The 5,208-nt window shown below is 32.7% G+C and overlaps 1 long non-coding RNA gene across 1 annotated transcript; it reads left to right on the top strand.

Moving 5' to 3' along the window:
- Positions 1-313: 313 nt before the first annotated feature.
- On the top strand, positions 314-4,172 carry LOC127846604 (uncharacterized). The gene is made up of 3 exons (XR_008033562.1): positions 314-454; positions 1,270-1,458; positions 2,054-4,172. It is a non-coding gene; the product is annotated as an uncharacterized LOC127846604 (long non-coding RNA).
- Positions 4,173-5,208: the final 1,036 nt, after the last annotated feature.

Raw genomic sequence — 5,208 nt, 5'->3', positions numbered from 1 at the left:
TTACAAATCAAATAGTTTTGTATATTTAAGTTTGAGTTTAGACTTTCCCTCACAGTGTTTATGCTCGTATGCCTAGTCCAATGCACTTTGAGTTTTTTTAACCATTCTACCACACAATAAATAAAACAAATGTGATGCTTTTATGTGATACAAACTTAAATTTCGCTTAATTAACAATGTGTTCTTTGTTGTTTAAAGCGTTCGATTGTTTAAATTGCCTAACATTTTCGCGGTTCTGGAATAAATATTTTAGCAACTGATGTATTTCATCTCGCGTCTATAGAACAGTGTGTATTACATTTGATAGAAAAACGTGGTCGGCAATGACGAGGAAGTGAGATTCTTCGTGCAAACGTGCGTGTCAAAACAATCTACGTACTTTGCATGGACCATATACATCTTTGAAGGAATGATGCTTTCGTTTGGTGCTTTTCTTGCATGGGAAACACGTCATGTATGCAGTCTTGACTCTACTGTTGTACACTAGTTTATAATTTGAACGTATCGCAAACTATTGATCATTGTATGTTAAAGGGGCCTTTTCACAGATTTGGGCATTGTTTGAAGTTTGTCATTAAATGCTTTATATTGATAAATGTAAACATTGGATCTAAAAAGCTCCAGGAAAAATCAATAATAAAATTAATAGAATGAAAAAAGTAACCCTCAGCAGGGCTCGAACCACTGGATCCTGGAGTCCTGGAGTAAAAAGTCAAACCCTTAGACCACTCGGCCATCCTCTCTCATACAATCAAGCATGTATTTTATACTATATATATATAAGCAATCCTCGTTTCACAAAGTATAACGACAACAACAAAACTCCCCAATTATTAAATCGTTTCGCGTTGCAACGCTTTATAATTTTCAGGGTTTTAAATCGTCAAAAAATGCATACAATGACTATTTTAGAGCATGGTTAAAGTTCAGTATTACTGTTTCGTCACAAATATCATAACTAAAACGAAAATTTGCGAATCTGAAACAACTTTTTTCAATTTTGTCAATTTACCAAAACGTGAAAAGGCCCCTTTAAAGATGTGTTTTTCAGATTACTGTTCTGGTTTGACCTCACTATTTGCATGTATTTCAACAATTAAGATTTGACAAAGTTCGTTTAACGCAATAACATTTACAATTTGAACTCTATGAAGTACAAAATGCCATTGGTTAAGTGTGTTGATTGTGCTGTTGTGTGGTATGCCGATGCGTAATTTAACAAAGGGCTTCGCTCTGTTTCATTTTTGTTTGTGTGTATTCTAATTTTAGGTAACCATTGAAGCTCTGAACGACTCCCACCAAATTGGCCTTTGTCTCTACAACGTTGTCATCCTAAGTGCCGTCGCGCTCACCCTTTCATTGGTCCTTGAAGACCAGGTGGTTCTGCTCTATGGAATAACATCCGGGTTTCTGATTTTCGGCACGACACTTACGCAGCTCTTTGTGTTTGTTCCTAAGGTTGTGTATTGGTCCATTTAGATTACAGTTTTGTTTGTATTCATGATTCTGGTATACTGTAATTGACGGTATCCAAAACATTTGTGTTTATAAACACCTTTCACATAAAATTATTTGACAACCACGCGGAGTCATAGAATGTAATATTACCTAACTTGACAGATGTAAGTGATACATTAATGGTTGACGGCTCTGTTGAAATCAATCCTAAAATGTAATAATCAGCATTTACTGATTCTTATGTTCCAATAACCATTAATATGCTTTTATTTACATGCACTTCACTTACGGTAGCTTTTCAGATGGTGTGTAAGAAGCAGTTATGAACAAATTATAACCGATTAATAACACAATCGTTATTCTGATTTACGGTTTACTTGTTTTATATATGCTTTCCTCAGTTTTGAAACGTCGTTATCATTATGAATAAATAAATAACTGTATATATTGTCATTTCAGCGAGTAAAATACTAGATTTCTTAATGTTTTACCATTCGTTTCGAAGTAAAGGTTTAAGCCGTGTTCTTTTCTAAAATTATTTCCCTACAACATTCATTTCCGTAATAGGTTTATTGGGTCTCATTTTCTTTATTAGGTGCATGCGGTGTTCACGAAGGTGGATTGTACTCTCAAAGGAATGACTGCAACTGCAAACACAGGTCAAGGACAACCCTAGGTAATGCGTCAACCTCCCTTGCTTCTGAAAGAGCGCCTAAATATGTAAATAATCAGTGTTTCGAGTAAGAATGCGCGAAATTACAAACCTTAGTACAACGGCGTCGTTTGCATTAATAAAGATGGCGATCTTTTTTAGTGACTCTTGAAATTGCGCAGTGTATTAATACACGTAAACAAGCATCTGTTTTTATTTCTATCTATGCTATGTGAAAGCATCATGCTAGAAAGGGAAACATCAATGCGATTTGACCAGTACCTGTATTTTTTAAGTTCGAGTTTGAATTCACCAAATTTCAATATTTAACTAATGTATGGTAATGTATATGAGTACATTTCGTTTGCACTAATTCTCGAATAAATATCAGTAATGATTTTGTCATTAACAATACACTTCATCAACGGTGCGGTGCTTTTTCGTTTTGGCTTCTTGTATTGCTTTATAGATGCATAAGCTTAGTTAATTGGTACAGTGTAATAGCAATCATTTGTCTGTTTAAAAAGGTCTTAACTTGTTTTATCGTTTGTTATGTAGGTGGATGGGCTTATAAGATGCATGGTAGACGTTAGTTGTTTTTTATTGTATTGTTATTTTTAGCAATTTTAACTTTTGGTAAAGACTAAAAAATATACAGACAAAGAATACACAATGTTTTCAGTGGTACATAGTAATCAATTGATATTGTGTTACCCAAACAGTGTTTCTTTATGTATTCGTTTAAAGAAATTAAAACATAATTGTTTACTTACTTAAAGTTTAACATAAAGCCATAGCGACATAATAAACGATAGATAGATCCGTGTTTCGAAACACGATAAAAGTAAGATCATTGTTTCGTTGACATGCATAATACCACGGCTTATATAATTTTAGTGTATTGTTAGGATAGTTAATGAAACCCATCTGTAGTTTTCTATAAATACAAAAGATAAAGTCAACATGTCAACATGTCTTTACAAGCCGCTGAAACATTTATATTTATGATTATAATTAGACACATTAAAAACGAAATATAAAGATGTATATATTTTTTCGATCTGGAGTTGAAACGACTTGCGCATAAGTTTAACTGAGTCTTTTAAATCTAGGTTCAATCCATTTAACTATGCAATTGTTGAACGCACACGAAAAGCATATATGTCTAACAAAGGCAATAAAACAAAAGGCCTTTGCTAGGCCTTTGCAAGTAACATGCATGCATACATTCGCATACATTTGAAAAACGACTTTTGTTTCTTGCAGAATGATATTATATTATGCGAGTTGTTTTGTATTCTTATTACGATGACCTATTTTGTGTTGAATCATTTGTAATGAAGGATGTGTTTACATGCTCATGAATTTGGAGGACATTTAAAATAGAATTCAGTATGTGGGAAGTAATCTTACTCATACACAAATCTGTTTGCAATTGGTAGATACACATTGATTATTTTTAGATGGCTATATGTGAAAAGGTCTTGTGCACATGCATTTTTCTATTTAGGCGAATAGATCTTGTTATGGAACTTATATAAGACAGTTTGAATTGCTTGGCATTCCATCAATACAATACAAGTGTTGTGGTGTGATGGTGTTTATATTTTGCGATACATGATTTGTATGTAAATAATAAAAAAAAATACTTCAAAACTGTTGAAACTGATTACAAACATGTTGATTACATTTCTTTTATTTAATGTAGTATTTGTTGGTGTAATATTTAGCAAATGTGCTCTTGAAATTGACCACAATATGTCAAACAATTGTCGTGGCAGTAAGTAAGTTTATTATTATATTTGATTATTGTTTAAACTTATGTTATACATAATCTACACGTAACGAAGCGGTAAAATATTTGGACTGTTAGTACTTGACTATAAATATTAGCTAGTTGTAAACAAAATCTATAGATGAGGAAGAATTGGACTGTTCTCTTGATTTGCAGGTCGGTTTGAGATTCAAATAACAACAAAAGCACAATAATGGTACTTGTTTTTATCCTTCTCAAGAGCGTTACCTTACATAAAATCTGTATCGTTGTTTCTATAATGAACAATTGTCGTATTATGTTTCTATTCATGTTTGGTTTTCACTTGATGTTAATAAAAGACGTTGTGATGTATTTAAAAGCTCGTTTCGTCCTTTTTATCCCATAAATCATATTTTCGAATGTTCGAACAAAAACAAAAACAAAACAAAATCTTGTCCCATTAGTCCCGGACTTAATCTTAATCGACCTATTGTCAATGATGTGTTTATATTTTAAATATATGTATGCAAAGAATTTTCATCCACGAAAACCGGGATAATTACACAAAGCACCTTACTTACATGGAGTTATTAAGACAAACATTTCTTTTAAGTGATTTTATATATTTTAGCGGATATTATTTCTAGTCACACAACTGCCAACGATGTTGTGAATTAAAAACACGATTTAAAAATAATAATTAGTTAATTACACAACCTGATAATACGACACAATTCACTGTTTGTCCCCGCTAGACGCTATGCTGCGACGCGATAAATGATATCAGAAAGCACATAATAAATTTGTCGAAAATACACGGCTTCTATTGTAGATTACAATGAAATCAAACATGGGACATGCTGTCTCATTATCAACCATGGCCTAGTCAATAGCGTGTAGTTTTTTCATAATGCAACAATCTTTGCGGTCAGGGGTCTTTGTAAATATTGATAGAATCTTAAATACGACTCCATTCAAAAGTAACACTTTAACAGTGTTGCGAATATAGATACATATCATGTTATTAAGTAGTTTGAATGTTTGATTTAACTTTTGCATATTAAAAAGTCAATATGGAGCAGCAATGTCTTTTATATGACATTTCCATTTAATTATCGATTTTCTTACTTTCTAACTGACGGCAGCGAGTATATCTGTTTGTCAAAAGGCAATTGACGCTTTCAGTGTCGATCATTCTGGTTTCAGTGTTTTCATCCTCTATTGTATCCTGTGTCATGACCTGACGTTCAGCCAAACCGTTATCCTTTTGTAATATAAAAACTACAATTGTAGTGTACATTATCTGAAAGGCAAAATATGCGCGATTCAATCTTACTTATGT

The sequence above is a fragment of the Dreissena polymorpha genome, chromosome 9 (assembly GCF_020536995.1).
Source record: "Dreissena polymorpha isolate Duluth1 chromosome 9, UMN_Dpol_1.0, whole genome shotgun sequence".
NCBI lineage: Eukaryota > Metazoa > Mollusca > Bivalvia > Myida > Dreissenidae > Dreissena > Dreissena polymorpha.
This window is presented reverse-complemented; position numbering and strand designations above follow the sequence as displayed.